Source organism: Selaginella moellendorffii, unplaced genomic scaffold (assembly GCF_000143415.4).
Source record: "Selaginella moellendorffii unplaced genomic scaffold, v1.0 SELMOscaffold_131, whole genome shotgun sequence".
NCBI lineage: Eukaryota > Viridiplantae > Streptophyta > Lycopodiopsida > Selaginellales > Selaginellaceae > Selaginella > Selaginella moellendorffii.
This window is the reverse complement of record NW_003314392.1, coordinates 1-9,554: the sequence shown is the minus strand read 5'-3', so window position 1 is coordinate 9,554 and position 9,554 is coordinate 1.

The following is a 9,554-nucleotide window of genomic DNA, read 5'->3' as shown; positions in this document are numbered from 1 at the left end:
ATCGCAATGGTGCGGGCCGGTGGAGCGACGAAATCCAGATCCGTTTCTGTGGAAACGGGTGGACTCACGCAAGCTTTCCAACGGTTCAAGTCCCACCGCAAACCGAGCCATGGATCTTGCCCACTCGCGCAAAACCCATATCCAGACCCTAGCCCTAGCCACGTGTCACGGGGACCGCCGGTCAAACTCATCGCCGCCGGTCAACCACCCCACCGCACCGACGGCCGCGATTGCCCCAACTTAAGCCCCACTTAATCGCACTAAGCGCTCCCCATAATCGCCCTTTGCTAGTTAAACCCCCTCCCCCACAAACCCAATAAATTTAACCGACACGAAATATGTAACGGAGAGGTGGTAGAGGCCTAGTGGCAGAGACCCCCAATCTAAAAACAAGTCCACTCAAATAGGTCCCTGGGTCGAGACCCACCCGGAGCCACCTCTTTTTGGCACAATTTAAGTAGTGGAGGGAATATTCTCTCGGAATAATGGAGAATGCGGGCGTTGGGGGCCGTTTTCTCGCGAACCGTGCGTGCGTTTCGCGTGGGACTGGCGCCGTTGGGTTCGTGTTCGTGGGGGGCACCCTCCCCAGTGACAGGAGGTGCAAGGACCTCTCGGGGTTTGCCCCTTTCGCCCAGCGGTCGCAAGGGTGTGCCGTTTTCGACAAGGCACGCACGGTGCCAGCATGGCATGGGGGGCCCAGCCAATTCGGATCGATGCCCTCGACGCGGGCTTCGCCACGGCGCTCCTGGGGTCGCGTTCCAGTGCAGGCCCGAGCGCCAGTGCGGTGTTTTCCTCGAGAGTGAGATGCACTCCCGGCGGCAGCCCACGCATGGGGCCCGCGATCCGTTGGCACGGCCGCGACCGGGGCGTCACGCCGGCCGGCCCCGTTGGTGCCGGAGTGCGGGCGGGCACACGGATCGCCACGTGGGACGCATCTTCTTCCGTGGGAAAAACCACAAAAGCAGGCGCCCAGGACATGGAAAAATGTACTTGGCCACATGGGCCAGTTGCGCGCACCGCCCCAGTTGCTCCCATGTGCCCAAGGGCGAAAGGGGGCCCACGGTCCACGAGATATGGCAACGGGAACAGCACAAAACCCATTGCAATGGTGTGGGACGGTGGAGCAACGAAATCGGGATCCGTTTCTGTGGAAACGGGTGGACTCACGCAAGCTTTCCAACGGTTCAAGTCCCACCGCAAACCGAGCCATGGATGTTGCCCACTCGCTCGAAAACCCAGCGTCAAACCCATCGCAATGGTGCGGGCCGGTGGAGCGACGAAATCCAGATCCGTTTCTGTGGAAACGGGTGGACTCACGCAAGCTTTCCAACGGTTCAAGTCCCACCGCAAACCGAGCCATGGATCTTGCCCACTCGCGCAAAACCCATATCCAGACCCTAGCCCTAGCCACGTGTCACGGGGACCGCCGGTCAAACTCATCGCCGCCGGTCAACCACCCCACCGCACCGACGGCCGCGATTGCCCCAACTTAAGCCCCACTTAATCGCACTAAGCGCTCCCCATAATCGCCCTTTGCTAGTTAAACCCCCTCCCCCACAAACCCAATAAATTTAACCGACACGAAATATGTAACGGAGAGGTGGTAGAGGCCTAGTGGCAGAGACCCCCAATCTAAAAACAAGTCCACTCAAATAGGTCCCTGGGTCGAGACCCACCCGGAGCCACCTCTTTTTGGCACAATTTAAGTAGTGGAGGGAATATTCTCTCGGAATAATGGAGAATGCGGGCGTTGGGGGCCGTTTTCTCGCGAACCGTGCGTGCGTTTCGCGTGGGACTGGCGCCGTTGGGTTCGTGTTCGTGGGGGGCACCCTCCCCAGTGACAGGAGGTGCAAGGACCTCTCGGGGTTTGCCCCTTTCGCCCAGCGGTCGCAAGGGTGTGCCGTTTTCGACAAGGCACGCACGGTGCCAGCATGGCATGGGGGGCCCAGCCAATTCGGATCGATGCCCTCGACGCGGGCTTCGCCACGGCGCTCCTGGGGTCGCGTTCCAGTGCAGGCCCGAGCGCCAGTGCGGTGTTTTCCTCGAGAGTGAGATGCACTCCCGGCGGCAGCCCACGCATGGGGCCCGCGATCCGTTGGCACGGCCGCGACCGGGGCGTCACGCCGGCCGGCCCCGTTGGTGCCGGAGTGCGGGCAGGCACACGGATCGCCACGTGGGACGCATCTTCTTCCGTGGGAAAAACCACAAAAGCAGGCGCCCAGGACATGGAAAAATGTACTTGGCCACATGGGCCAGTTGCGCGCACCGCCCCAGTTGCTCCCATGTGCCCAAGGGCGAAAGGGGGCCCACGGTCCACGAGATATGGCAACGGGAACAGCACAAAACCCATTGCAATGGTGTGGGACGGTGGAGCAACGAAATCGGGATCCGTTTCTGTGGAAACGGGTGGACTCACGCAAGCTTTCCAACGGTTCAAGTCCCACCGCAAACCGAGCCATGGATGTTGCCCACTCGCTCGAAAACCCAGCGTCAAACCCATCGCAATGGTGCGGGCCGGTGGAGCGACGAAATCCAGATCCGTTTCTGTGGAAACGGGTGGACTCACGCAAGCTTTCCAACGGTTCAAGTCCCACCGCAAACCGAGCCATGGATCTTGCCCACTCGCGCAAAACCCATATCCAGACCCTAGCCCTAGCCACGTGTCACGGGGACCGCCGGTCAAACTCATCGCCGCCGGTCAACCACCCCACCGCACCGACGGCCGCGATTGCCCCAACTTAAGCCCCACTTAATCGCACTAAGCGCTCCCCATAATCGCCCTTTGCTAGTTAAACCCCCTCCCCCACAAACCCAATAAATTTAACCGACACGAAATATGTAACGGAGAGGTGGTAGAGGCCTAGTGGCAGAGACCCCCAATCTAAAAACAAGTCCACTCAAATAGGTCCCTGGGTCGAGACCCACCCGGAGCCACCTCTTTTTGGCACAATTTAAGTAGTGGAGGGAATATTCTCTCGGAATAATGGAGAATGCGGGCGTTGGGGGCCGTTTTCTCGCGAACCGTGCGTGCGTTTCGCGTGGGACTGGCGCCGTTGGGTTCGTGTTCGTGGGGGGCACCCTCCCCAGTGACAGGAGGTGCAAGGACCTCTCGGGGTTTGCCCCTTTCGCCCAGCGGTCGCAAGGGTGTGCCGTTTTCGACAAGGCACGCACGGTGCCAGCATGGCATGGGGGGCCCAGCCAATTCGGATCGATGCCCTCGACGCGGGCTTCGCCACGGCGCTCCTGGGGTCGCGTTCCAGTGCAGGCCCGAGCGCCAGTGCGGTGTTTTCCTCGAGAGTGAGATGCACTCCCGGCGGCAGCCCACGCATGGGGCCCGCGATCCGTTGGCACGGCCGCGACCGGGGCGTCACGCCGGCCGGCCCCGTTGGTGCCGGAGTGCGGGCAGGCACACGGATCGCCACGTGGGACGCATCTTCTTCCGTGGGAAAAACCACAAAAGCAGGCGCCCAGGACATGGAAAAATGTACTTGGCCACATGGGCCAGTTGCGCGCACCGCCCCAGTTGCTCCCATGTGCCCAAGGGCGAAAGGGGGCCCACGGTCCACGAGATATGGCAACGGGAACAGCACAAAACCCATTCAACTGTGTTCGCCAACTCTACCGTAAACACCCATCAAGGTGACTGTCGTCTCCTTCCTTGACATTCACTTCCGTTTCTGTGGAACGGGTGGACTCACGCAAGCTTTCCAACGGTTCAAGTCCCACCGCAAACCGAGCCATGGATGTTGCCCACTCGCTCGAAAACCCAGCGTCAAACCCATCGCAATGGTGCGGGCCGGTGGAGCGACGAAATCCAGATCCGTTTCTGTGGAAACGGGTGGACTCACGCAAGCTTTCCAACGGTTCAAGTCCCACCGCAAACCGAGCCATGGATCTTGCCCACTCGCGCAAAACCCATATCCAGACCCTAGCCCTAGCCACGTGTCACGGGGACCGCCGGTCAAACTCATCGCCGCCGGTCAACCACCCCACCGCACCGACGGCCGCGATTGCCCCAACTTAAGCCCCACTTAATCGCACTAAGCGCTCCCCATAATCGCCCTTTGCTAGTTAAACCCCCTCCCCCACAAACCCAATAAATTTAACCGACACGAAATATGTAACGGAGAGGTGGTAGAGGCCTAGTGGCAGAGACCCCCAATCTAAAAACAAGTCCACTCAAATAGGTCCCTGGGTCGAGACCCACCCGGAGCCACCTCTTTTTGGCACAATTTAAGTAGTGGAGGGAATATTCTCTCGGAATAATGGAGAATGCGGGCGTTGGGGGCCGTTTTCTCGCGAACCGTGCGTGCGTTTCGCGTGGGACTGGCGCCGTTGGGTTCGTGTTCGTGGGGGGCACCCTCCCCAGTGACAGGAGGTGCAAGGACCTCTCGGGGTTTGCCCCTTTCGCCCAGCGGTCGCAAGGGTGTGCCGTTTTCGACAAGGCACGCACGGTGCCAGCATGGCATGGGGGGCCCAGCCAATTCGGATCGATGCCCTCGACGCGGGCTTCGCCACGGCGCTCCTGGGGTCGCGTTCCAGTGCAGGCCCGAGCGCCAGTGCGGTGTTTTCCTCGAGAGTGAGATGCACTCCCGGCGGCAGCCCACGCATGGGGCCCGCGATCCGTTGGCACGGCCGCGACCGGGGCGTCACGCCGGCCGGCCCCGTTGGTGCCGGAGTGCGGGCAGGCACACGGATCGCCACGTGGGACGCATCTTCTTCCGTGGGAAAAACCACAAAAGCAGGCGCCCAGGACATGGAAAAATGTACTTGGCCACATGGGCCAGTTGCGCGCACCGCCCCAGTTGCTCCCATGTGCCCAAGGGCGAAAGGGGGCCCACGGTCCACGAGATATGGCAACGGGAACAGCACAAAACCCATTGCAATGGTGTGGGACGGTGGAGCAACGAAATCGGGATCCGTTTCTGTGGAAACGGGTGGACTCACGCAAGCTTTCCAACGGTTCAAGTCCCACCGCAAACCGAGCCATGGATCTTGCCCACTCGCGCAAAACCCATATCCAGACCCTAGCCCTAGCCACGTGTCACGGGGACCGCCGGTCAAACTCATCGCCGCCGGTCAACCACCCCACCGCACCGACGGCCGCGATTGCCCCAACTTAAGCCCCACTTAATCGCACTAAGCGCTCCCCATAATCGCCCTTTGCTAGTTAAACCCCCTCCCCCACAAACCCAATAAATTTAACCGACACGAAATATGTAACGGAGAGGTGGTAGAGGCCTAGTGGCAGAGACCCCCAATCTAAAAACAAGTCCACTCAAATAGGTCCCTGGGTCGAGACCCACCCGGAGCCACCTCTTTTTGGCAAGACGTTCGTGGGGGGCACCCTCCCCAGTGACAGGAGGTGCAAGGACCTCTCGGGGTTTGCCCCTTTCGCCCAGCGGTCGCAAGGGTGTGCCGTTTTCGACAAGGCACGCACGGTGCCAGCATGGCATGGGGGGCCCAGCCAATTCGGATCGATGCCCTCGACGCGGGCTTCGCCACGGCGCTCCTGGGGTCGCGTTCCAGTGCAGGCCCGAGCGCCAGTGCGGTGTTTTCCTCGAGAGTGAGATGCACTCCCGGCGGCAGCCCACGCATGGGGCCCGCGATCCGTTGGCACGGCCGCGACCGGGGCGTCACGCCGGCCGGCCCCGTTGGTGCCGGAGTGCGGGCGGGCACACGGATCGCCACGTGGGACGCATCTTCTTCCGTGGGAAAAACCACAAAAGCAGGCGCCCAGGACATGGAAAAATGTACTTGGCCACATGGGCCAGTTGCGCGCACCGCCCCAGTTGCTCCCATGTGCCCAAGGGCGAAAGGGGGCCCACGGTCCACGAGATATGGCAACGGGAACAGCACAAAACCCATTGCAATGGTGTGGGACGGTGGAGCAACGAAATCGGGATCCGTTTCTGTGGAAACGGGTGGACTCACGCAAGCTTTCCAACGGTTCAAGTCCCACCGCAAACCGAGCCATGGATGTTGCCCACTCGCTCGAAAACCCAGCGTCAAACCCATCGCAATGGTGCGGGCCGGTGGAGCGACGAAATCCAGATCCGTTTCTGTGGAAACGGGTGGACTCACGCAAGCTTTCCAACGGTTCAAGTCCCACCGCAAACCGAGCCATGGATCTTGCCCACTCGCGCAAAACCCATATCCAGACCCTAGCCCTAGCCACGTGTCACGGGGACCGCCGGTCAAACTCATCGCCGCCGGTCAACCACCCCACCGCACCGACGGCCGCGATTGCCCCAACTTAAGCCCCACTTAATCGCACTAAGCGCTCCCCATAATCGCCCTTTGCTAGTTAAACCCCCTCCCCCACAAACCCAATAAATTTAACCGACACGAAATATGTAACGGAGAGGTGGTAGAGGCCTAGTGGCAGAGACCCCCAATCTAAAAACAAGTCCACTCAAATAGGTCCCTGGGTCGAGACCCACCCGGAGCCACCTCTTTTTGGCACAATTTAAGTAGTGGAGGGAATATTCTCTCGGAATAATGGAGAATGCGGGCGTTGGGGGCCGTTTTCTCGCGAACCGTGCGTGCGTTTCGCGTGGGACTGGCGCCGTTGGGTTCGTGTTCGTGGGGGGCACCCTCCCCAGTGACAGGAGGTGCAAGGACCTCTCGGGGTTTGCCCCTTTCGCCCAGCGGTCGCAAGGGTGTGCCGTTTTCGACAAGGCACGCACGGTGCCAGCATGGCATGGGGGGCCCAGCCAATTCGGATCGATGCCCTCGACGCGGGCTTCGCCACGGCGCTCCTGGGGTCGCGTTCCAGTGCAGGCCCGAGCGCCAGTGCGGTGTTTTCCTCGAGAGTGAGATGCACTCCCGGCGGCAGCCCACGCATGGGGCCCGCGATCCGTTGGCACGGCCGCGACCGGGGCGTCACGCCGGCCGGCCCCGTTGGTGCCGGAGTGCGGGCGGGCACACGGATCGCCACGTGGGACGCATCTTCTTCCGTGGGAAAAACCACAAAAGCAGGCGCCCAGGACATGGAAAAATGTACTTGGCCACATGGGCCAGTTGCGCGCACCGCCCCAGTTGCTCCCATGTGCCCAAGGGCGAAAGGGGGCCCACGGTCCACGAGATATGGCAACGGGAACAGCACAAAACCCATTGCAATGGTGTGGGACGGTGGAGCAACGAAATCGGGATCCGTTTCTGTGGAAACGGGTGGACTCACGCAAGCTTTCCAACGGTTCAAGTCCCACCGCAAACCGAGCCATGGATGTTGCCCACTCGCTCGAAAACCCAGCGTCAAACCCATCGCAATGGTGCGGGCCGGTGGAGCGACGAAATCCAGATCCGTTTCTGTGGAAACGGGTGGACTCACGCAAGCTTTCCAACGGTTCAAGTCCCACCGCAAACCGAGCCATGGATCTTGCCCACTCGCGCAAAACCCATATCCAGACCCTAGCCCTAGCCACGTGTCACGGGGACCGCCGGTCAAACTCATCGCCGCCGGTCAACCACCCCACCGCACCGACGGCCGCGATTGCCCCAACTTAAGCCCCACTTAATCGCACTAAGCGCTCCCCATAATCGCCCTTTGCTAGTTAAACCCCCTCCCCCACAAACCCAATAAATTTAACCGACACGAAATATGTAACGGAGAGGTGGTAGAGGCCTAGTGGCAGAGACCCCCAATCTAAAAACAAGTCCACTCAAATAGGTCCCTGGGTCGAGACCCACCCGGAGCCACCTCTTTTTGGCACAATTTAAGTAGTGGAGGGAATATTCTCTCGGAATAATGGAGAATGCGGGCGTTGGGGGCCGTTTTCTCGCGAACCGTGCGTGCGTTTCGCGTGGGACTGGCGCCGTTGGGTTCGTGTTCGTGGGGGGCACCCTCCCCAGTGACAGGAGGTGCAAGGACCTCTCGGGGTTTGCCCCTTTCGCCCAGCGGTCGCAAGGGTGTGCCGTTTTCGACAAGGCACGCACGGTGCCAGCATGGCATGGGGGGCCCAGCCAATTCGGATCGATGCCCTCGACGCGGGCTTCGCCACGGCGCTCCTGGGGTCGCGTTCCAGTGCAGGCCCGAGCGCCAGTGCGGTGTTTTCCTCGAGAGTGAGATGCACTCCCGGCGGCAGCCCACGCATGGGGCCCGCGATCCGTTGGCACGGCCGCGACCGGGGCGTCACGCCGGCCGGCCCCGTTGGTGCCGGAGTGCGGGCGGGCACACGGATCGCCACGTGGGACGCATCTTCTTCCGTGGGAAAAACCACAAAAGCAGGCGCCCAGGACATGGAAAAATGTACTTGGCCACATGGGCCAGTTGCGCGCACCGCCCCAGTTGCTCCCATGTGCCCAAGGGCGAAAGGGGGCCCACGGTCCACGAGATATGGCAACGGGAACAGCACAAAACCCATTGCAATGGTGTGGGACGGTGGAGCAACGAAATCGGGATCCGTTTCTGTGGAAACGGGTGGACTCACGCAAGCTTTCCAACGGTTCAAGTCCCACCGCAAACCGAGCCATGGATGTTGCCCACTCGCTCGAAAACCCAGCGTCAAACCCATCGCAATGGTGCGGGCCGGTGGAGCGACGAAATCCAGATCCGTTTCTGTGGAAACGGGTGGACTCACGCAAGCTTTCCAACGGTTCAAGTCCCACCGCAAACCGAGCCATGGATCTTGCCCACTCGCGCAAAACCCATATCCAGACCCTAGCCCTAGCCACGTGTCACGGGGACCGCCGGTCAAACTCATCGCCGCCGGTCAACCACCCCACCGCACCGACGGCCGCGATTGCCCCAACTTAAGCCCCACTTAATCGCACTAAGCGCTCCCCATAATCGCCCTTTGCTAGTTAAACCCCCTCCCCCACAAACCCAATAAATTTAACCGACACGAAATATGTAACGGAGAGGTGGTAGAGGCCTAGTGGCAGAGACCCCCAATCTAAAAACAAGTCCACTCAAATAGGTCCCTGGGTCGAGACCCACCCGGAGCCACCTCTTTTTGGCACAATTTAAGTAGTGGAGGGAATATTCTCTCGGAATAATGGAGAATGCGGGCGTTGGGGGCCGTTTTCTCGCGAACCGTGCGTGCGTTTCGCGTGGGACTGGCGCCGTTGGGTTCGTGTTCGTGGGGGGCACCCTCCCCAGTGACAGGAGGTGCAAGGACCTCTCGGGGTTTGCCCCTTTCGCCCAGCGGTCGCAAGGGTGTGCCGTTTTCGACAAGGCACGCACGGTGCCAGCATGGCATGGGGGGCCCAGCCAATTCGGATCGATGCCCTCGACGCGGGCTTCGCCACGGCGCTCCTGGGGTCGCGTTCCAGTGCAGGCCCGAGCGCCAGTGCGGTGTTTTCCTCGAGAGTGAGATGCACTCCCGGCGGCAGCCCACGCATGGGGCCCGCGATCCGTTGGCACGGCCGCGACCGGGGCGTCACGCCGGCCGGCCCCGTTGGTGCCGGAGTGCGGGCGGGCACACGGATCGCCACGTGGGACGCATCTTCTTCCGTGGGAAAAACCACAAAAGCAGGCGCCCAGGACATGGAAAAATGTACTTGGCCACATGGGCCAGTTGCGCGCACCGCCCCAGTAACTCCCATGTGCC